At 41.8% G+C, this 24,917-nt stretch overlaps 1 long non-coding RNA gene across 2 annotated transcripts in view; it reads right to left on the bottom strand.

Moving 5' to 3' along the window:
* Nucleotides 1-24,917, bottom strand: part of LOC117347788 — a 47,484-nt gene that overhangs the window by 12,097 nt on the left and 10,470 nt on the right. Inside the window, exon 2 of one of the 2 annotated variants that reach the window (XR_004536834.1) lies at nucleotides 6,583-6,722. The exons of the other annotated variant lie outside the window; for it this stretch is intronic. This is a non-coding gene — a long non-coding RNA (uncharacterized LOC117347788). The remainder of the gene's footprint in view (nucleotides 1-6,582; nucleotides 6,723-24,917) is intronic. 2 annotated transcript variants of the gene reach the window in all.

The following is a 24,917-nucleotide window of genomic DNA, read 5'->3' as shown; positions in this document are numbered from 1 at the left end:
CCCACCCATAAAATTATGCCACTTCAATAGATTTCTCAACAAAACCTTTGCTTACCAGGCGGCTAAGCTGAACCCTTGGCTTGCCCAAATAATACTCGAGGCCCCCTCTTACCTTAGTTTTAGAAAACTCCTCAAAACGCACCTCTTCCGTGAACAGGGATCTCAATCCCATTTGCCACCGGCTTCTCCCCCTTCCCACTCTCCCCCCCTCCACACTTGATCTCACACTCGCTAGCGCGTACCAACCCTTCCTTCTGTCTTACCACTACCCCTGCTAAATCTCAGTTATAGTTTTTTCCTCTCGCCCCCCCCCTCTTCATCGCTTGTAATTTTTTATTACAATTCTGTAATTTTGTAGTTTTGACAGTTCTGTAACTTCGTTACAACTCTGTAAATTTGTAATTTTGTCAATATTTTGTAATTTGTGTAAATTTGTAATTTTGTCAATATATTGTAAATCCGTGTATCACCGCGGACTGTAATTAATGAATGTGAACCGCCTAGAACTTTTTGGGTATGGCGGTATACAAGAATAAAATTATTATTATTATTATTATCTCGCTTATTATCAACCTTATTTTCAAAAATGTAACACCTCCCCCTCTCTCTGGTACCCTGGCCCCTCAATACCCTCTTAGTTCCTTTCCTATAACCCTTCATTGGAGTTCCTTTCTATCCTAACCCTGTAAACCGTGCCGAGCTCTACGCTTGCGGAGATGGTGCGGTATACAAACCTAAGGTTTAGATTAGATTAGATTTAGACACATTGCAACCTCAAAGGAGAACACCATAACCAGATTTTCCAATCTTCCACCTTCAAGGTTCCGAGTTCGGAACCCCCGAAGTTCTCCGTAGCAGCTCTCAAACAGTTGGCTAAAATGTTCTTCAAATCCTGTAAATGCATTAATTTCAGTCTTAACAAACTTGATATAGTAACTACAAACAATCTCTTAAGTGTGTTACTCAAGCGTCTCATTTATGGAATTTACTACTGTTGACAATCCAAAATAAAGCGAGGCTTTAAAATTTATCGCTGAAGTGTTGTAGAATCAATTTTAGTATTAATTTTTAATGTTTAATACTCAGTCTGAACAAGCAGGTCAAGGTGGTTTATAAAATTAGCAGTATGTATAAGCTTGAAATTAGAGAATGACACGGTGACAAAATTCATCACCGTTCCCGTCCCCGCGGATAACCGCGGTAAACCATCTTCATGTCATTCTTTAAGGAGAGAGGGAAGAATCAGAATATGAATGGCCACAACCACTGAGCCGCAAGCTTTGCTTTGAAGAATGCTGGTGTAGAAGGACTGAGGCTGAAATAGACACTAAAAAATGACATGGGATTATTTCCCGCGGTTATCCGCGGGGACGGAAACGGTGATGAATTTTGTCACCGTGTCATTCTCTACTTGTAATCTTTTGGTGTCCCTCATAGATTCATACTGCAGCCCTTTACATGAAAAATGTTGGAGGTCAATGACCTATTCTATAACAGAATCTGGGTACCCAGATACTATTATTGAATTTGCACTCAAGGGTCCTTTGATTAAGGTGTGCTAACCGATTTAGCGCACGCTAAAGATTAGCGCGTGCTAAATGCTAAGGCACCCATAGAATATAATGGTTGCCTTATTATTTAGCATGCGCTAAATCGGTTTAACATGCCTTAATAAAAGAACCCCTCAGTGCTCTGCATCTTAGCAGCCAAATTTGAGCAATTTTTATAGAACTGCCCTCGGAGTGATCAGAAGAGACCAGATTTAAGCACCGAACCTGCTGGTGTAAGTTTTGCCCAAGCAGTGTAGGGAAGTCCACGTAAAAAGGGGGCTGTGAAGGTCCTCAGCCCCAGACATGTGGTCCGAGGCCAACTACCTTTCAGTGTCAGTGATAATATCGAAATCCAGCATGGGACCTATAAGCCAGAGCGCACACTCACAGACTTGGCTGTGGCCTGTCTTCCTGCATGAGCTTTCTATTAACATGAGTCAGTACATTAAGCTCTGTCCCTGGCAGTATTCAAATCTAAGCTAAAAACCCACTTCCTCAAGGTTGCTTTTAACTCCTAACCCCGCAAGCTTCTAAAGCTCCCATGCCTGTCTGAGAAACTTCCTAATCTCCTATTTGTCCTGTTTGTCCGTTGACTAAACTTTAAACTCTACTGAGCAGGGACTGTCTATTGAATGTTTTAATGTTTGAGCATATGTCTAGCAATGCTATAGACATGATAAGTAATAGTAGTATGAGACATTAGAAAGATCATACATGTCCAGAGTGGGTAAATAGTGTGGGCAGACTTGATGGGCTATATGGCCCTTATCTGCCGTCATCTTTCTATGTTTCTATGTTTCTATGTCCAGGATGGGGAAATACTTTTAATTTGAGTGCAATTGTTGGATATGTAGAAAGGGGGGGATGATATATCTTATTTGTCCTAAAATATAAGTGCTGTTAAAGTGTAAAATGTTTGTATAATATGTTGAATATCAAATTATCACAGCTCTTAAACCGGAGGTATTGTTGATTGTCCTGAACCCCAGACTGGACAATCAACAATACCTCCATTTCCAGATAAGTTATCGAAGAATTACTCTTAACAGTATTCCTGTAGAGCATTAGATAATTAGTATTAATTTGAGCTTTTCTGGTATGGTTGGTTTATGGGGACGGTGAAAGCTATGATGGTCCCCTTATGAACCCCAGTTTGGAGTTATCACCAAATCACGGGGTGTAGGGTCTGAGCATTTCACAAATTATTATATTTAAGATCATGTAAAGTGTATTGCACAGTATTTTATGAACGGTTTAAGAGCTGTGATAATTTGATATTTAATTAAGTAATATCACAGAGGAATATATAGTATCTCCCCATCAAAATTTAAATTGTATAATATGTTGCACTTATTTTTGGCTTTAAAATGAATAAAGATATTTTAAAAAAGAAAAGGAAGATCAGGGAATAATAATAATAACTTTATTCTTCTATACCGCCACAATCTTGTGACTTCTAGGCAGTTTACAATCAAGAGTGCTGGACATTCAGCGAAATACAATAAGTAGATATTCAGAGGAAATACAGAGATCAGAGACCTCAGGAGGCAATAGTATAGAAATATGTCCTATTCCCTTCCCACTCTTGATTCTTGGAGGGAGATTTTCCTTCCCCTTACCACCTGTGGATTTTCATTCTGAACGTCACTCATTAGGAGCCTGTTACAATGTGTTGAAGACTGTCTCACTCTCACACGCTCTGAGCCACTTCTCCCACTGTCAATGCACTGATCCTGATCAGAGGTAATTCGAAAAGAAGAAAAGCCAGTGGCCTCATCAGTAGGAAGAAATCTGAGCACACCTTTCTCCATATTTCCTCTCCCTACCCCCTTTTCCCTGTACCTACAAATACACATGCTCTGAAAACTATACACATACTCTTAGTCAGTGAGTGGAGGGTAACTTTCCTCCCACAGAATTTATCCATATTGCCTACACCCTATCTGCATCCTTCGAATCATCAAAGAAATGCAAATATCATTTGCAAAGCAATATTGCAGTTACATCTTTCTAGATTTATACCTTGGGCATGTCATCTGAAATATCTCACTCTCTGGCCTTCAGTCTCAGTCTTTGTGGCAGTAAATCTGACTCTTTGGGATGGTTCATCCTTAGCTTCTATGATGTACAGCAGGTTCCAATCTATGCTCTACCATAAAAGCTAACCAGAGGATAACTTAGAGCATCAAGATATGTAGTGGCTACACAGCATAAAATTAATGTTCTCAGGCAGGATCTCCTCTCAGTTTAAACCGTGCTTTCTGTCACCTCTTTAAGTGTATTGACTGATATGTTTCACATGCTGTACTAGAAAAGTTTATGAGCCTCTATTCAACGATCAAATGAAAATAAAGAAAAAAATTGACATGCTATAACACCATTTTTCTAGTGGGATAGCCAGATGCCCAATTTTGAGTAGACCTGGGCCCAAGATGGATGTGCAGAAGAACCTTGTTCTCCTCCCCACCCTCCCTTCCTCTTCAGGGCAGAAGAACCCCACTCTTGCAGTACTCTTCGTTATAAGCAGTGGTCTCCAAGCTTGTTCACATAAAGGGCCACAATGTGAATATGAGAAAGCCCTTTAGGCCACCATAAGATTTCAAGCTTACACATTTAAGCCCCTACTAATTAAATACATCACAGAAGAGTGCATGATGTTTTTTTCATCATGTGCTCTTCTGTGTTTTAGCAGAACTTTGGCATGGTTTTTTACAATTCTCTGAATGCAAGTGTTTCATGGTTTTTCTAGCTTTGTCATACCACTGCAGTATACATGCATCTAAATGTGAATCCTGACCTTTGACCTGTCCTATAGCTATTTGTACATATGGCGCAGGCACTGTAGTACAATTCTAGAGGCCCGTACCTTCAAAAAGATATAAAAAGGATAGAGTCGGTCCAGAAGAAGGCTACTAAAATGGTATGTGGTCTTCATCCTAAGGTGTATGAGGACAGACTTAAAGATCTCAATCTGTATACTTTGAAGGAAGGCGGGAGAGGGAAGATATGATAGAGACGTTTAAATACCTACTTTATGTAAATGTGCATGAGTCGAGTCTCTTTCATTTGAAAGGAAACTCTGCAATGAGAGGGCATAGGATGAAGTTAAGAGGTGATAGGCTCCGGAGTAATCTAACAAAATACTTTTTTACAGAAAGGGTGGTAGATGCATGGAACAGTCTCCCGGAAGAGGTGGTGGAGACAGAGACTGTGTCTGAATTCAAAAGGGCCTGGGATAGGCACGTGGGATTGCTCGGAGAGAGAAAGAAATAATGGTTACTGCGGATGGGCAGACTAGATGGGCCATTTGGCCTTTATCTGCCATCATGTTTCTTTGTTCTATGTTTACCTGCCTCAGGCTGACCTTCATCCACACCTGGCCTAAGGAAATCCTTTTTTCAGATAATTAATGCACCATCCAAGGCTGCAAGATTGAAATTAACAGATTTGCAGGACTTTTGGAATATTTCAGCTAACTGTTTCAGGACCACAACCAAAGACTTTGGGGGCCGCATGCGGCCCTGGGACCATACGTTGGAACCTACTGCTCAAAGAAGAGCAGGAGCTTTCCACCTATGGTCCTACCAATAGAGATTGCTGTTTCATGACTACTTTTTCAATAATGAGAGACATGCAAGCTCTTCAAGACTCCAGGGAACCTGCCTGTGCTCATATAGTGTACGCCATTACTGTATTACAGTCGACTCTACCTAAGTACACGTCGGTTAAGCGCACGCTTCGGTTATCCACAGCCTTCTACCCACGGTCCCGTTTTTTGTACATTAAAGTCAATGGACGGATATTTGCAATTTGGATAAGCACACAATCCGCTTATGCGCACTGATGCCATAGGACCAACCTCTATTCTTTCACGTTATGTTCACTCCGGTTAAATGCAATCACATTCTGACTGGGAATGGCTAGGCTTCATACAGCAGCTTAAGCTTGGGACAGCTGGGAAAGTGAGTGCTCCGTTTCCACTCAAGCTATAGGCCATAGCTTTCATATACTTTAGGCTCTAGCAGCCCACGCACAATATTTAAACTGAGCTGGCTTAACTACAGCCTCCCTCCTCTCCTCCCCCCCCCCCCTCCATTCCTATTAAGCGCACACTCTGTTTAAGTGCACGTGGAGACCCGGTCCGAAGGGCGTACACTTAAGCAGAGTCAACTGTATATTTATTCATATAATCAGTGTGTAGCCTTTAGATAGAAACATAGAAATATGACAGCAGATAAGGATCACATGGCTCATCCTCTATTGCCACCTGTCCCTAAGATATCTATGCCTGCCCCATGCTTTCTTAAATTCAGATTCAATACTTGTCTCCACTGCCTCCACTGGGAGACTATTCCTTGCATCTACCACCCTTAGATTACTCCTGAGCCTCTAATTTCTTAATTTCATCCTATGACCTCTCATTTTGGAGTTTTCCTTCATTTGAAAAGGGCTTACCTCCTGTACTTTAACGCTACGAAGATATTTAAAATGCCTCTATCATATCCCCTTTCTTCTGCAGTATGTCCCCGTACGCTTAATGACAGAGATCACTGACCAATTTTGTAACTGCCCTCTAGACTCACTCCATCCTGTTTATATCTTTTTTAAGGTGCAACCTCCAAAATTGTACACAATGTTCTAAATGGGGCCTCACTGTAAACTTATATCATACCTCTATTATTTCTTTTTTTTTTTTTTCCTACTGGCCATTCCTCTTTTCTATGCACCCAAGCATCCTTTCTAGGCTTTGACTGTCACCTTTTCTACTTGTTTTGCCACTTTAAGATTATCAAAATCTGCTGACTATTCCATCACTCAAAGAACTTTTTCTACACTCGAAACACTGTCTTCTCCGTCACAGCCCCCTCCCTCTGGATCAGAAAACTTACTTGACAAATTCAAAATCAAACTAAAAAAACTTTTTATTTCAAGACGCATACCAAAACCCAGGATATGATCCTTTTTCCTTTCATCTTTAACGGTTAAAGAGAATCGCTTTCATGAAGCGATCCCCCCCCCATCCCCTTCTTACCTCCCCTTTACTTTTATTTTGACTTTGATGTAATTTGGATTCTTCCCCTTCCCCAGATCCTATTATATCAACTTTGTCCATATCTTTGTCTTTGTCCGGTCATTTTGTTGCCATATTTGTTTGATGGTCGGTATATCAAACTGGAAATAAAGTTGGAAACGTGGATCAGATGCGATCATCCCCAAATCACACTGTTCTTTCATAAAATACTTCATCCTCTATATACTATACAGTTCCCTTAGATTTTACAACCCTAGTGCAATGACCCTGTATTTTTGTAGCATTCAATTTTAGTTGTCAATTTCTGGACCATTTATCAAGCTTCACTAGATAGATTGTGAGCCCGCTGCTGTGACAGATAGGGAAAAATGCTTGAGTACCTGAATGTAAACAGCATAGATAATCTCCATTGATAGGTAGTGGTAGACTGAAGAGTAATGTTAATAATAATAATAATAATTTTATTCTTATATACCACCATACCAAAAAAGTTCTAGGCGGTTCACAACAAGCTGAGCTAGCTAGTACATACGATAGATACTAGATACAGAGATATGAAGATTACGGAGAGGGTGGTTGATGCCTGGAATGCGCTCCCGAGAGAGGTGGTGGAGAGGAAAACGGTGACAGAGTTAAAAAAAAAAAAGCATGGGATGAACACAAAGGATCTCTAACCAGAAAATAATGATATATATTGAAGAAGTTTCAAGTTTCAAGTTTATTAGATTTTAATATACCGACCATCAAGCAAATATCTGGACGGTTTACATTGGATTTAAAAAATTTACAGGTAAGAGTAGAAACAATTGAGAAAAAATAAAAAACAAAAGATATTAAATAAATTAAATAATGTATAGTGAACATTAACGACAATAACGAGGACAGACTTGACAGTGAGGAGGAGGGAATGGATGGGTAAAGTTACATTATAAGTAAGAAAAGGAGAAAGAGGGATTAGGAAAAAACATGCTGGATGGGGATAAGATATATTGAATGTTTAAAAGAGTAAAATTAGATAGAAAAAAGATTGAGAGGATAGATATTAAGTGGAAGAGAATGCATCTCGAAATAAGAAAGTTTTTAAGTTTTTCTTAAATTTGTCTAGGTTTTGTTCGTCACGAATTGGTTGTGGAAGGGAGTTCCACAATGTCGGGGCAGTTACTGTGAAGTTTATTTTGCGTGTGTAATAAAATTCTTTTATTGACGGAATCAACAAGAGATTTTGATTTGAAGATCTTAGAATTCGAGTAGAGCACTGAGGAATAAGAACTAAGGCCAGTACTGGGCAGACTTGTATGGTCTGTGTCACATACATGGCCATTCAGTTAAGGATGGGCTGGGATGGTTTAGATGAGCTGGAGTGAGCTTTGACAGAGACTCCAGAAGGACGCACAGTACCAGGCAGAGCTGTGGTTTCTGGCCCACAAAATATCTAAGAAAAAAGAACAATTTACATAAATCATTAAATTATAGAGAGTGAATGTTTGGGCAGACTGGATGGGCCATTCAGGTCTTTATCTGCCATCATTTACTAAGTTAGGTGGTATATAAATAACTCAAAAATAAAATAAAGAAAGATGTTTAAAACGAGATCCTTGTACTATACCACTGATAGCATCCTTTCCCTCAGAACAAGTTCTGCTCAGCACTATCTTCTTTTTTTTTTTAACTTTCTTTATTGATATTTTGAACTTTAAAATGTATACATTTGAAAAATCAGAAAAACTATATGAAAATACATTATTAACATCAGAATTATTACAATAAAGAATTATGAATCCCTTCTTAACTTATAACAGTAATAATGTATATTATACTATCAATATTATAATGTATATTATACTATCAATATTACATCCTATGTCCTTCCACTTAAACAGTTTTTAACCAAGTCAGCCACTTTAGGGCCCAGCCAGTAAAACTTTAGGGCCCACAGTTTATTTATCAGTACTTTCCAGAATTACTCTTCACATGTCTTGGGATGATTGCGGCAATTATTGCATTATTAAATTTACACAGCAGTTTTCTTATTTTTTTAATATTTGTTAATTTTCAAATATTAACAGTGCATTGCAAAAATTTTAAACATAAACGAATCAGGAAAAGCACTTTAAATATACAAACATTCTGAAAAACAATCATTTCCCCTCCCCCTTCCTCCCATTCATCCATAAAAGTATAACCACATATAGAATTTCAATAAACTAAATACAAGAAATAATGATGCTTCCCACCTCCCTCCCTCCCACCCTGGATGTGTAAGGAATTAACTAAGAAAGAAAAAGGTACATGACAACTAATGTGATTCAACAAATGATGTCAACGGCTCCACACCCTTCTAAAGTGCATTACAATATCCCCAAAAATTCAGCATTCTTTCAGATTTGTAACTGCAACATAAGTTTGCCCAACCAAAAAAGTAAGAGTAAGTCATCATAATTCTTCCAATTGCGTGTAACGTCTGCATGCTAGCCCCGTCAGCAGTTTTCTGTTAACATAGAGGGGTTCACAATGTAACTGAGAGAGCTTCACTGAAAGCCATAAATTCAATTTACTTTTCCAAAAAGAGATTCCTATAGAATCAAATAAAAATGCCTATTTTATGCTCTGCTATATTTTAACAAAATGTATTCCTGGAGGCTGTTGCTATACATTGTTGCATCTGGTATCCATTACGTTCCCTTGCTATATATTAGAGGTACTGCTGGTAGATGCTCTATCACCCTCATAAAAGCCAGATCAGCAAATAATAAAGGCATCATACTCAAAGACCTCACAGATAAAACTGGGATATATTCTGGATTACTAATACCTGGCTTAAAGATAAGGTGTGCTAACTGATTTAGCCCATGCTAAATGCTAAGGCGCCCATAGAATATAATGAATATAATGGCGCCCATAGAATATAATACATTTACTGTGCACTAAATCAGTTAGCATGCCTTAATAAAAGGACCCAAATGATAGCCTAAGGCAGTGATTCCCAACCCTGTCCTGGAGGAACACCAGGCCAATCGGGTTTTCAGGCTAGCCCTAATGAATATGCATGAGAGAGATTTGCATATGATGGAAGTGATAGGCATGCAAATTTGCTTCATGCATATTCATTAGGGCTAGCCTGAAAACCCAATTGGCCTGGTGTTCCTCCAGGACAGGGTTGGGAACCACTGGCCTATGGGACATATATTATATCTAGTATAGCTATCAGGTTTTAGCAGGCTATTACTCCTCCACAAAAAAGGAGGGAGTAATAGCCATTATCTGCCCATGACCAAGGGATTCCAGAAGAATTATATATTGGTGCTATATCCCAATATGGGTCACATTAGGATAAAAACTTGTATTGAAAAAGACAATGTATTGATAAATATAACTAGGCAAATTGTAGCCTGGAAACTCAATATTTGTTGTATTAGACCCCCTAGGTTGTGTATCAAGTTAGGATACAGACTTTGTATTGTAAATTCTTGTTCTGTAAATTATGTCAAATTATAACCTGTTAACTATATAAATATGTTAATGTTTAACCTGTAACCTGTAAGCTCTTTGGGGACAATAGCATAGAACAGTGGTTCCCAATCCTGTCCTGGAGGACCAGCAGGCCAATCGGTTTTCGGGTTAGATCCTAATGAATATGCAATGAGAGAGATATGCATAGAATGGAAGGTGACAGGCAGGCAAATCTGCTCCAAGCATATTCATTAGGGCTATCCTGAAAACCCGATTGGCCTGGTGGTCCTCCAGGAACAGGGTTGGGAACCATTGGCATAGAAAACAAATTAAATAAATAAATATCACAATCAGGAAGTTTAGAAGAAAATTATACCTTGTAGCAGTTCTTCAGCAAGTATGACTGAGGCCAGCTGACCACATGTATGCTCCCCTTGCACTTACACACGACCTTATAGAATAGGTCTAGTGCAGGGCTGCCCAAGGCCGGTCCTCGAGAGCTACTGGCAAGCCAGTTTTCTGGATACCCGCCATGAATATGCATGTGAGAGATTTGCCTGCACTGCCTTCTTGGTATGCAAATCTCTCTCTTGCATGTTCATTGTGGCTATCCAGAAAACCTGGCCTGCCAGTAGATCTCAAGGACCGGACTCGGGCAGCCCTGGTCTAATATGTTAAGAGTGCTGAGATCTTTACAAGATTATAGAACGTGTTTACAACCAGTAGCTAGTGTCAGATGGGAATACTACATGTCCCAAAGTGCCTTCATGTGGGATTGCCCCCACCCTCTGAAATGTTTTATCAAAAGATATTTGAACAGAAATGACCTTTTTAAAAATTATACACAATTTAAAAAAAAAAAAAAAAAAACCCACATTTTTTTAACCTGGCAATTGGATCAGAGACCTGGGGGCTGGGGGCGGTGAGTGGAAGGTGAAAGTGTACTATGTCTTTTTTTTTTCTGTTATGGTATGATAATGGGTTAGGTCTGTTCTATAATTAGCGTTACCAGACGTTTGGATTTCCCCTGCATGCAGCTGCTGGTTCTCTCTCTCTGCCCAGTGGGGAGAACAGTGGCTGCCAGCTCATTTGATTCAGGGCTTCCCCTGTCTGGCTCTGGAGTCAGCAAGAGAAGCTCTGAATCAGCTGGGTTTATTTTTAATGGGCACAGCTGTTGTGCTTGTGTTGTATGAGCACAACAGCTGTGCCCATTAAAAAAAAAGACACCCCCACCAATTCCCCAGAGCCATTTAAACTCCCCCCCCCTTGCACCAAGCCCTCCAAAACCAGTAAACACCTGGTGGTCCAGTGGGCTTCCTTCCACCCAAATATATGGGCTGGGACCATCCCTGGGATCTCTCTCGGGACCCCATACCTTTTCATAGAAAAGTTCAGCAGTTGGGATGCCCACTCTCTCCTGCCTCAGGCCTGCTTCTTCAAAATGGTGGTTTTCCCCTGTCTGATGCATCCTGGGATGCTCAGGGAGGGGCCTAATACCATGGCTTAATACCATAGGCACTCAGAAGGAAGAATACATGGAACTACATATTCCTGAAGAAAGGGAATAGTACCACTAGACACAGCAAGTTCCCTATGTGTGAGAAATAGGAGAGTTTCCAATTCCACCTTCTAGCAATAATATCTGTCTTATCATTCCCTCTGTAATTCTTCCACCTGAGCACTGTGCATTGATGCACCTTGTCCAGTTTGTCTGTTTTGACTAGAGTGTAAGCTCTTTTGAGCAGGGACTGTTTCTTCTATATTTGATGTACAGCGCTGCATATGTCTAGTAATGCAGTAGAAATGATTAATAGTAGTAGTAGTAGTTACCGACTCATTTGAAATATGATCAGAATGGGAGAGACTGCCAGTAGGTGTCATCTTCATCATCAACAACTTTATTTGATATAACACAAAGTCAGTACTATGATTACAACGGAAAATACATTCATGAAGGGTAGACAAGGACCAAGACAGAAGAAGGAACAAAATAAAAGGTCCAATAAGCTGTAGAAGCACAATTTTTAAAAAGAGGGATTTAAATTAATTAATTATAATATTGTAATCACATCATATGTCTTATTGTATTAATAATTGGGAGGGGGATGGGAGAAAATGATTGTTTTATGTATTACTTGGGTAGTTAATAGTGCATTTTATGTTCAATTAATTGTATTGTACTGTCAAAGTTTGAAAATCAATAAAGATTTTTTTTTTTTAAAAAAGAGGGGGAAATGTATGGAAAAGGCCGAAAACTCAAACTGGTGAAGGGAGTAAAACATAAAACTGCCAGATGTCAATACTGTCGATAGAGGCATCCGGAGGATAAGCAGGAGAAAAATACCTGGGTAAAATAACAGCCTCCCAATAATCAGCCTGTAGTGGTAAGAGGCATCTGAGGCGCTCACAGCCATGCCTGAACTGACACCAGATATTCAATGCCAGGGCAAGTGCAGCTCAAGACACTGAATATCCAAGTCTCAGCTGGCAACTGGAAGTTAACTTGGCACTGATTGATATTCAGGCTGGTGCCCGGACATGGGGGAAGCCACTGCATGCCCTAGATCGGTAACATGGAACGTTGCTACTATTTGGGATTCCGGAATGTTGCTACTCTTTGTGATTCTGCCCGGTTAATTTTAGCACATAACCCCCTCCCCCCCTTTTCCTAAGTTGCAGTAGAGGTTTCTATCATGGCCCGGAGTGCTAAATGCTCCAACGCTCATAGAATTCCTGAGAGTACTGAAACATGCATTTATTCAGGTTTTCCCTGTCTGTCCCGGCGGGCTCACAATCTTTCTAACTTACCTGGGGCAATGGGGGGATTAAGTGACTTGCCCAGGGTCACAAGGAACAGCATGGGTTTGAACCCACAACCTCAGGGTGCTGAGGCTGTAGCTTTAACCACTGCGTCACACTCTCCCCAGATGTGGTCATTGGCCAGTTAGCAGACTGGAAATCACCACTAAGTGAGTGCTCTATCCCTGTCCCACCCCTAACCTAACCAGTTAGGAAATTCCTGGTTAGTGGTGATATTCAGCGGTACCAATCAGTTAGATGCTGTTAATTATCGTGTGCTGGATCACTCAGTGGGGTTTAACAGGCAGGAAAGGTTCCTGCCCAGTTATACCCTTTTGAATATTGGTGGTAGGTTTTTAGTGACATCTTAAATTTGCTGTCTGAAACGGAGCATAGGCATTGGTGGAATGAGGCATTATGACATCACAATCTGAGCTCTAGAATGTTGCTACTTATGTTTGTAAAGTGTTTGAGACTTGAGCTGATGAGGACGGAGCTTAGGCATTGGTGGAATGAGGCATTATGACATCATAATCTGAGCTCTAGAATGTTGCTACTTATGATTTTAAAGTGTTTGAGGCTTGTGCAGATGAGGACGGAGCTTGCGGGAATGGGGCAGGGACAGGAAAAGAACTCACGGGGACGGGATGGAAAAATGAGTTCCCGCGGGGACGGGGAAAAAAATTTGTCCCCCTGTCATTCTCTACTACCTAGTCTATTTAACTGGTAAGCACCATCTCATACCTGAGTCTCCCTAATTACCGAATCACTTCTTTACTGAATCTGCATCATTCTTTTTCTGGCTGCCAAATCCACCTGCTTGACGGCAACAGCCCTGCTGTTTATTGTCCCTTCTGCCAAATTGTTTGGCACATGCCAGCTCACGCTGGAGCCAGATGAAATGAGCATTGATGAATCCGTGTAACAGCAGCGATGAGTAGGTCATGCGCTGGTGGTAACGCGTAGCTTTTATATACACACAAACTGCCACCTGTTCATTAAAGAAGGGGGGGAGGGGGGAAGCAACTCATCTGAGCCAATGAATAATTATGCTGATTGGCGGGTTAGGAAAAACGAGCCCTCGCTGTCTTTTCATCTCATTGACTGTGCTGATTTTATCTGGATCTCCCTAATAATGCTGCCTGCGATCAGGGCTGCCAGCAGAGACTGCAGCAGAGGGAAAAGGTGCCAGTTTTCATCGTCTGCATTAGATATCTGCCACCGCTGATTTCCAATTCCAATGGGTGATGTATAACCTAATCCTAGGCATCACATAGAGGAAACTTGAGTATTTTCATTGTGGGGTAGTGAGAGGGGGGTAAATGTATGTTAATTGTAATTAGAAAGTACTTGCAAGGTACAGCGGCTCGGCTGACAAAATAGAGCAGAGTCCAAGGTGTTCACGCTGTGCATAACGAAAGCTCCACACAGCAGTACATATTATATTGGAGATAACAACACAGGCAGATTCCCAGGGTACTTGTAATAGAAAGATGTCTGAAAACGTGAGAGCTAAATCTAAATAATAAATGTCAGTGTGGAATGGCACTGGATGAAAAGTTAGCTCTTATCACCAAGGTTCCAAAGGAAAAGGCAAGAGAGAGAGATAGAGAGAGAAAAGACTGGGAAATGGAGTAGAGAAGTGAAGGGAGAGAGAGAAGTAGAGATCAGTGTGTGGCATGTACATTTAGGGCTGATTCAACCTTTAGGCAAGACTAGGTGGTCACCTAGGGTAGCAGCATTTGAGGGGCAGCAAAGGGCAACAGTAGACAATGTAAATATAGGTCCACAAACTCAATGAACCAACATGAAATTCTTTTACCTGCAGGGAATTGGGCACACATTTATACATACAAAGCAAAGTTTAATATTAAAAAATATATATATATATATGATGCTTAATTATGCGTTTGTATAGGACCTGTTGTGGGAAGGGTGGTGTTGGGATGCTCCTGATTGTTGAGTTTAATTATCAAAATCTCCAGGGTGGCATAAGGCTGGAGGTTCATCTAGGGCTCCTAATACCCTTGCACCATCCCCCGAGTCCATTGCTTGCCTGGCATTATAATGCACCTTCCAGTGTGCTGACCAGCATTTCACAGAGATTGCACCATGGTCATGTGTGGCATGGGTTCATGAAACTAGAGTACGGCTAAGGATGAGAAGGATATTTCAAAAGAAATGCAGGAAAATAATTGTTCACTGAGAGGTCGGAGGACATCTGGAATAGACTTCCAGCAAAGAGAACACGAGCCAGGATAGTGTTAGAATTTATGCAAGAATAGGACGTGTGCAAAGGAGTCTCAGTGGTGGAGGGAGGGAGTGGACTCTAGATCATCTAAGATATGTGGCAGTACAGTAGACAAGATAAAGAGGCAGACTCTAGATCAGGGGTAGACAGCCATGGTCCTTGAGGGCCACAACCCAGTTGGGTTTTCCACAATGAATATGCATGAGATTGATTTGCATGTACGGCTCCCAACTCATGCATATTCATTGTGGATATCTTGAAAAGCCAACTAGGTTGTAGACCATCGTTGCCTACCGCTGCCTTGAAAGACCAGCAAGTCTATCTAACTGGTCAGTGCCACTGAATAGTAGCACTAACTGTCAGTCATGAAGCTGGCAATTTTGTGGGCATTCCATGAGTGGAGTTGGAATATTATTATTTATTTATTGATATACCAAATAATAAATAAATAAATTGATATATCAGTGGTCATTTGGTTAGTTTGGGTACCATATATAGAGAATTGTATTATGACTTTTAGGAGCATTTTCAAAACTCTAAGACATCTCCAAAATGGCATAAATTGGCACTTGGACATTTTTCTCGCCAAAATGTGCTAAGTGCCGATTTACATAACTTTCTTTGTAGGCATCTTACAAAGGCATCCCAGCTGCTGTGTACCAAACCAAAAGGGGTGGCATGTTGGAGGCGCTTAGGCACTTTTAAAAACATTTCTAGCTCAGAACATCTAAGTTCTGTCCATGATGACTTGGGAAAGGTTTGCTCATTACTGCAAGGCATCCAAGTCTAAGCCTGCTCAAAGCCCACCCAAAGGGTGCCCAGAACTCGCCTCCAACATGCCACCCTTTTGGTTTGGATACACAGCAGCTGGGATGCCTCGCAAGATGCCTACAAAGAAAGTTATGAAAATCGGCACTTAGACGTTTTGGCGAGAAAAATGTCCAAGTGCCAATTTATGCCATTTTGGGGATGTCTTAGAGTTTTGAAAATGCTCCTAAAAGTCATAATACAATTCTCTATATATGGTTCATAAAATGCAATTCATAATACAAATTGCCATAATAAACTAAAATAACAGCAATGAATAGCTACATTTGCATTGCTTATGGCATAAGAACATAAAAATAGCCATATTGGGTCAGACCAATGGTCTGTCTAGCTCAGTATCCTGTTTTCTACAGTGGGCTTTTGGTTTGCTCCATAAGCCTCTCTGATTAGAAATATCACTGCATGGCTTACATGTGCTGAAAGACTGTGCAAATTTATAAAGGCAGCAAATGAGAGGGATTTATATCATTAAGATCAATAGCCCCTACAGGGATCTTGTAGGCAGGAACAGAAGGCTAAGGCCTGATTTATTGATCTTCCAGGGGTCAATACTGACCTTTAGAGGCAATATTTCCCTATCAAAACAGTTTACTCCTCTATTGCTGTCATTTTCCATTAGCAGACTAATTATGTTTATGGCTATAAGACATTTTCAAAAAGATTTCCATGAGTAAATTGGGGGTTACAGCATAAAAAGAATCATTAAAATTTGCCCCAGGCCCTCAGTGGAGAGAAAAAGGTTGAGGAGGTTGGCCAGGAAAGCAAAGGTAGGATTTCATTTTGAAATTCCCATATCTTATTTTCACATGTTTAACTTGGCATATTTTACTCCTATAAAGAATGCAGACAGTGGCGAAGCAAGGGGGAGGAGACGCACCGTCCCAGGCACTGTCTTGATCAGGGCGCTGGCATCCCTCCCCCTCTGTGCCTCCCCTCCCCCTCTGCCCTATGCCACACACGTGCCCCTTTCCTTCCCCCATAATTTTTTAACTTTGGTATGAGCAGCCTCCAACTTGCTGCCCGCGTCGGCTTTGGCGCTCTCTCTGACGTCACGTCCGGGACCTGTGTCTAGGAAGTGACATCAGAGAGAGCGCCGAAGTCGACACGGGCAGAAAGTTGGTGGCTGCTTGTGCCGAAGTTAAAAAAGATACGGGGAAGGGGTTCACATGTGCAACAGGGGGGGTGGGGAACAGTGTGGGAGGGGGGCGCCACCACCTTGCTATACCACTGAATGCAGATAAGATACTCTCTGAAGCATGGACTTCCTACTAGATTTTTAAAGGAAAACTCCATGGAGCGTTTTCTTTTGAGAAGTGATTTACAGGCTCACGAATGCATAACTTCTACACTTCTCCCTCTCTATTTGCTGAATCCGCGAATACGGAGGGAGAAGTGTATAGGTTTGAAAGCTCATGCTCTCAGCTGAAAATTGCTCCCTGTCTAACAGAGCTGCCAAGTTGCCAAGTCTCAGGAGACAGATTTCAGACACGTCCTGGATTTCTGACATCCCTATCCTGTCGCATTTTAGGAGCTGTAATGCTGATTTCAATGGCATTAAAAAATACATACACTTCTCCCTCCGTATTTGTGGTTTCAGCAATCGCGGTTTCGATTATTCGCAGTTTTTAGCTTGCTGGCTCCTCCCCCCCAAATTGCATCAGCTTGCATAGAGAAATCGCTGATTCCAAGCGTTTACAGAGAAAATCGCTGATTCCCAGCACTTTCTTCACCGTGTTTTGCCTCTCCTTCAGGAACAGGCAGGTCTCCCACCAAGTTATTTGCGGTTTCACCATATTCACGATGGTTTTTTAATAGAAAGCAGTGAATAACATATGAAAAAGTTATTCACGTTTTTTTCTGCGCAGATGCTCAAGGCCCAGCCCAAGCAAGGGAGGATCTTCGAGCACCAGCACCGGCATGTCCTGTGCGTTGGTGCTGGTGCAGGTGCCAGATCGGGGTAAGGGATTGTGTTTGGGTGGGTGGGTGAGTGGGGATGCCGGAACGCGGTAGGGGGTTTCAGTGGAGGGGGGATGCTGGATCGTGGAAGGGGGGCTCACAAATCAAGTCAACCCTCGGTTTGCAAGGCACAATTTGCGGGAATGTTTTGCTCGTTTTGCAAAACACTCACAAACCGCGTTACTCGCAAACCGAGGTTTGACTGTATTTGATATAAAAAGCTTTCATGATAACAATACCAAACCATCTCTCTCTCTTGTGTTAAAGAATGTCAATCCCTCTACTGTGTAAACCCCCATGAGAGTGTGTCTTAGATCCCTGTTCTTTTTGGCTCGCCAAGCACTCGGTGGCATTTGGCAGTTTCTCATGTGGTCAAAGCCAAAAGAAAAGCTGAAAAAGAATCATGAGAACAATCGCATTGCAAGATTTCTGAAATTCTGCTAGCTCATAAACCTAACATCAGACGGTGGTATTCAGCAGTATATCTTGTTAATCCTCTTAAAAACATAACATGACCTTAATACAAGGAGATCTGGAGCCTCCACTGAGATTGGCATCAGAAGCAAGTGGTGTAATCTAATTCAGGTTGTTTTATTCAGGGAGAGAGAGTTTGGGGAATGATATAAATTGAACGTCTGGTTCTTTGGGGATGTGGTTCATTTTGAATTGTATGCCTTATAGTTAAATTTTTTTTTTTTTAACACATCTAGCCCTCATAATTTCAAGATCTCTGGACAGCTCCCTGTGCTAGTGTCTGAGGCCTCAGGTCATGCCAGTCATAGCGATATTTAGAAACTTTTCCAATAATTGATCAGAACAAGGAGAGCCAGAAATATCTTCGGAATAATGGTATCCTAGGGAATGCATCTGACAAAAATAGAACAGTCTGCAAGACATGATGTTCTCAAAATCCATATTTGAAGTGGAGACCTGCATGGTTTAGAAAGCTGATATAGTAAAGTAACCTTTAACTGAAAAAATAAACACAGTGTCACATCCTTCCAGCTGAACCTTTAAGCATAATGGCACCAGTGGTGTAGTAAGAGGGGGCGAACCGCCCCGGGTGCCATGTTGGTGGGACACTGGTGCCCCTCCTCCTCTGTCCTCTGCCTCTTCCCACACCTCCCCTCGTCACGCGCATGCCCCCTTTCTCTTCCTCCAGACATCTAGTTGTTCACCGCCGTGAGAAACAACTTCAAAGTGCTCCTCGCGACTGCATTGTCTCTACTGCTGACTTCACTTCCGTGTGCTGCACGTTGAAGTTCTTGTTGTTCATGGAACCAAAAGTGGAGTATAAGTACTTAGATAGCTATAGCTGAAAGCTTATAGTGGCAAAATATGCAAGGCGTTGAATGTGAATCTATAACAGTAGGGTTACCATATTTAGCGAAGTAAAAATCCTGACCCATGGCCACGCTCCCATGAACGCCCAGTTCCGCCCACAGGCCCGCCACCAGATGGCATCCGCACTTGCCCGGACACAACGCCATGACATCACGTGATTTTGTCGGGAAGCTTTTCAAAGTGCCAACAAAGTGCCGGGTTTTGGAAAAGCTGTTCTAACGCCCAGACAATCTGAATGTCTGATAACCCTACATAACAGCATCTTGGTGCCTAGATTCGATAACAAAATAAAACATAAGTCCATATTTGCATGCCAACATTTAGGTGCTATCACATATGCCAGGGGTGTCCAACCTGCGGCCTGAGGGCCGCATGTGGCCCCGTGAAGTATTTTGTGCAGCCCCAATCAAGGGCGATGCAATGTTTTCCTCTGCTGCCCCCGGGTGTTTACCGTCTTGCCGGCTCCCTCCTCTATCTTGCTGCAGCGTTTGCGCCGCCCCAATGTGGCCCAGGGAAGCCAAAAGGTCGGATACCCCTGACATATGCCATGTAAAAAGCAAGGGTACATTCTATAAGTTAAGTGTTAGACACAATCATGCTCCACATATGTATGTGCGTAATTTCCAATATAGAATTTGCACATAAGGCCAGATTTTGTTAATGGTGCCGTGATCAGCATCCTCCTACAAAAATAGCACCGATTTGTTTGTCAATCACGCTATGGCACCATTTGCAGAATTGCAGTTCCCGTCAAAGGTAGGTGCTGGTAATGTAGGCCAGGGTTTTAAAGGCTTATATTACTGGTACCTACCTTTGACAGAGAAAGATGCCTAACAGCGCCTAAGGTCATTTCCGTCCCAAACGATGCCTACTTTGACCTTAGGCACCGCTAGGCACCTCTGTAGATGCGATTCTGACACCCTTTTTACAGGCACGAGATTTGAATTGGTTTTTAATCAGTGCAGTCAATTAGTGCACCTTTTAACCCAATTAAAACAATTAAGTTAGGTGGCTGTAGGACGCCTACCGATACTTAACTTATGGTGCCATTTGCAGGATCAGCTGCTTAGGGCCCAGTTCTATAAGAACATAAGAATAGCCTTACTAGGTCAGACCAATGGTCCATCAAGCCCAGCAGTCCATTCTCACACTGGCCAAAGCAAAAGGAGTAGCAACATTCCAGCATCTCAAAGAATAGCAAGAATCTGGAACCCCAATGAGAGCAACATTCCAGAGCTGAGATTGTGATGTCATAATGCCTCTTTCCACAGTGCCTCAGAGCCAACCTCATCAGTGATGTTATAATGACTTGATTGTCCTATACTTGGCACACATGAGAGCATAAGAATAGCCATACTGGGTCAGACCAATAGTCCATCATGCCCAGTAGCCCATTCTCACGGTGGCCAATCCAGGTCCCTAGTACCTGGCCATAACCCAAGGAGTAGCAACATTCCATGCTAATGATCCAAGGCAAGCAGTGACTTCCCCCATGTCTTTCTCAATAACAGACTTTGGACTTTTCCTCCATAAAATTGTCCAAACCATTCTTAAAACCAGCTACGCTATTCGCTTTTACCACAATCTCTGGCAACGCGTTCCAGAGCTTAACTATTCTCTGAGTGAAAAAAAATTTCCTCCTGTTGGTTTTAAAAGTATTTCCCTGTAACTTCATCGATTGTCCCCTAAAACATAGGCACCAAGTAGTGTGGCACTTAAGCACGATTCTATAAAAGCTAAGCACATTTTATAGAATTGCATTTAATGGCACCTAAAGTGGACTTAGGCATCCATAGGCATCCAACCCTTAGGTTCACCCTATTTATGCCAAGATTTCCTTGGCCTATATGAGTGCACCAAAGTGCACCTACAGGAGCCTAAGTCCAAAACAGGTGCCTTTAAGAAAACCATGCCCACTATCCACCCCCCTAACCATACTTACTTCCTGGTAGGCATCTTGGACTAGGCACCTACCTCAAAGTGGTAGGCACCTACCATCCAATTAAGTGCAATTTATACCAATTACAAGGTGCTAATTGTTAATTATCAGCACTAAGTATGCCTTTTAATTATCCCACAATTTACAACAGATCAATGCGGCTTACAAAATATTAAAACAAATCAATTAAGAGCAAGAAAAGAATGCCATTATCAGTAGTAAAGACCTAACTTAACAAGCCCCCCCCCAAAAAAAAACCCCCAAAATAAACCCTCTTTTTGCTGTGGTCTCCTGACAACAGCGTTCTCATCTTCACCAACAAAATGAAATTTAAGTCAAATTCAGTGCCAAATTAAAAAAGTAATCCGTCCCCTTTTTACAAAAGCACAGAAGAGGTTTTTAATGCTGGTCGGCGCATTGAATTCTCTGCGGTGCTCTGATGCTCATAGAAACTCTATGACCATTGGGACAGTGCAGAACATTCAGCACTAAAAACATTCAACAAAGACTTACATGATGTAGGCATCATTTATAGAATCTGGACCTTAGTACTCATTATCCCAATGGCTAAGTTTGAGCAGCCTATAGAGAATGACCCCTTAGCGGCTTGTTCTGGTGGAATGGTTAAATAGTGGACATAGGACTCATGCCTGGGAATCCATTTGTAACCACTCTATTTTCTGACTGATCTTGTTCCTAGATCCCTTCAATCCCAATTGCTGTGGAGAAGCTAGAGTCTGTCTATGCAGCTTAAAAGAAGACATTACTGTAAATGATAGGCTTCTCATATGTCATTAAGTTTTCATTACACGAGTAAATGAATTATACACAAAATTTCATACCTTCAGTAGCAAAACAGTGGATGGGTTTTGACTTCTCATTAATCTGATGTCAGCATACACAAAGATATTTAATGCGGCTATTGTCAGATTAGCAAATTGGTTTTACTAATATCATACGAGTGTCTCAAAGCAGCCAGCCAGCCCCAAGTGGAGGCAGTTTAATGGAACCTGGAAATGAAACTGCCCCCCAACCTCCTGTTAATCTCAAACAATTTGGATATCAGCTTTCCCTTAAGGAGATTTAGGAGGGAGGGATGTTTGTGTTTATTAAACCACCAGAAAATAAAATCTGCAGCGGGAGATTCGAGCAGCAGGTTCCGTTTGGTGGTCCTGTCCTGTTTGGTGGCATATAGGGTTACCAGATGTCCGGGAGTCCGGATGGCTTTTCAAAACCCGGCACTTTGTCCGGGTTTTCAAAAGCATCCTGTAAAAATCGGGTCGGGAGGGGGCATCCGTGCATGCGCGGATGCAATGCTGTGACATCATCGCGTCGCATCCACCATCTGGGGGTGGGGGAGGGGCTGGCGGCGGAATAGGGCGTGATGCAGTCGGAATGGGGCATAACTGGGCGGGCCTGTGGGCATGGCCATGGGGCCGGATTTTCCTTTGGGAAATATCTGGTAACCCTAGAGGCCTAGGGACATTGGATTAGGACCTGCAATTACAGTATTCCTGGTAATGTCACTTTAACAGATATACCCTGGTTTGGTTAGAGAGAATAGAATTTTCTTCTAGAATTAGCTATCAGTTTAGGATGAATTCTTGTAGTAATGCTTTTAGGGTATACTGTAATTCTATAACTGGGCACCTGATGGGCCCATATTCTATGAAAATATGCCCTACATTCCTTTATATGTTTATGTTTAATAAAACTTGTTATACTGACAGTGTATATCTAAGAAGTGTACAATCTAAAAACCAACAGGCTCCCTTTACTAAGCCATGGTAGAGGTTTCTACTGCAAGCCCCCAGGAGTACCCCTGCGGGCGCTAAATGCTCCGACACTCATAGGAATTCTGAGTGTTGGAGCAGGGTCGGTGCATGTAGCACTCCAGACTGCGGTAGAAACCTCTAGCATAGCTTTGTAAAATGGGGGTTAAATAGGAAAAGAGCTCTGTAATTCAAATAGGAAAATAGACTATGGGCTTCTTTTACAAAGCCGCGTTAGCGGTTTAACACGCGTAATAGCGCACGCTAATTTGCCGGCCGCGCTGGCCGCTACTGCCTCCTCTTGAGCAGGCGGTAGTTTTTCGGCTAGCACGGGGGTTAGCGCGCGCTAAAAAGGTGCATGCGATTAGGCCGCTAATGCGGCTTTGTAAAAGGAGCCCTATATCCAACCAAGAACATTCATAGCTCATACAACTCCATTCTCACAGGTGTGTCTACCCACCCAGTCCAAAAGCAGAAAACAATCAAGTCACTTATAAGAGGTCTATTTTACAGCTAAGGTAAAAAATTAGTTTTCAATAACTTAAATGTTGGAAAAGACATTTCATTACGGATCTGTGGTGGTAGATCATTCCATAATTTTGGAGATTGAAAAACGAAAGTCAAGTGATTCAGGGTAAGCAGATTTGGGGTTAGGCAAAACCAAGTAATGTAGGGGACATTCTATAAACAGCGTCCCAATTGTAGGCGGTGGTAGGCATCCTACCACTGTCTAACCAGCCAATCGGGATACACGTAACAAACACCCCGAGGCAGGCAGCCTATAGTGTAGGCATTTTTGTGAGCCTAGGGAGACGCTTAGGGCCGCTTAAGCTCACCCAAAGCTAGGCTTGGGTGTGGTTTCACCCAGAAGTGGTCTTAGATGAGCTTAAGTGGCTCCCTATGGCTGCGATAGGCGCCTGAAATGTAGTCCAGCAAAATGCGGCCTAGGGAGTGGCCTACGAGATCTGGTCAATTGAAGTCATAGGCCACTCCCATTGTATCCCAGAATATACTGGGAGAGAGACCTAAGATTCCAGTTGACCCAGATGCCTAAGGCTCCTCCAATTCAAAGGGGAAGGCCCACCATTCTGTGGAGGCGGGCCTGCTGGCTCTAATGAAGCATCCCTCTAGCTGGCCATTGAAAAATAAGTACTGGTTGGATCTGGGTGGGCTTGGGGGAGGATTGGGGTGGGGATCGGGGTGGGGGCATGTCAATATTTTTCTTGCCCCATTGCTGACCCTGTGTCAATCCATCGGCTTTAACGTATTTGCCTATGCCGATGATATTCAACTCTTACACCCACTAGACACCAATAACCCTTTGGACATACCATCAATTAATATGAAACTTGAAAAAATACATCAATGGCTGAATAATAATAGACTAGCACTGAATATCAATAAATCAAACATGATGCTTTTTCCCTGGAAGGATAATTTAAAACTTAACTTTCCGATTACTATCAAGGGTCTTCCGTTGCAACAAGTATATAACATCAAGATTCTAGGAATTATTTTTGATCACAAACTTTCTTTTCATGACCACATCAGTAGTATTGTTAAATCCTCTTTTTTTTAGGCTTCGTCAAATTCGTTCTGTTTCTCAATTTCTTTGCGCTAATTCTCTCAATATTCTTATCCACTCTCTTGTTATTTCCAAAATAGACTACTGTAATGCTCTGTTCAACGGAATAGCTCAAAAGGAACTCAAACGTCTACAGATCATTCAAAATACGTCCATTAAGCTCATTTTCAAAGCTAAGAAGTTCGATCACGTAACACCCCTTCTTAAGAAAGCCCACTGGCTTCCAGTTGCCCATCAGGTAACATATAAACTATGTCTGCTCACATTTAAATCTCTTCTTTCTAAAACTCCGGCTTTCATCTACAAGTTATTAATTCCTTACACCTCCAATAGAACATTAAGTTCCGCTGAACAGCATTTGCTAACGATTCCTTCCCTTAAAATTATTAATACTAGACGACAGTTGATCTT

The sequence above is a fragment of the Geotrypetes seraphini genome, chromosome 13 (genome assembly GCF_902459505.1).
Source record: "Geotrypetes seraphini chromosome 13, aGeoSer1.1, whole genome shotgun sequence".
Taxonomy (NCBI): Eukaryota; Metazoa; Chordata; class Amphibia; order Gymnophiona; family Dermophiidae; genus Geotrypetes; species Geotrypetes seraphini.
This window is presented reverse-complemented; position numbering and strand designations above follow the sequence as displayed.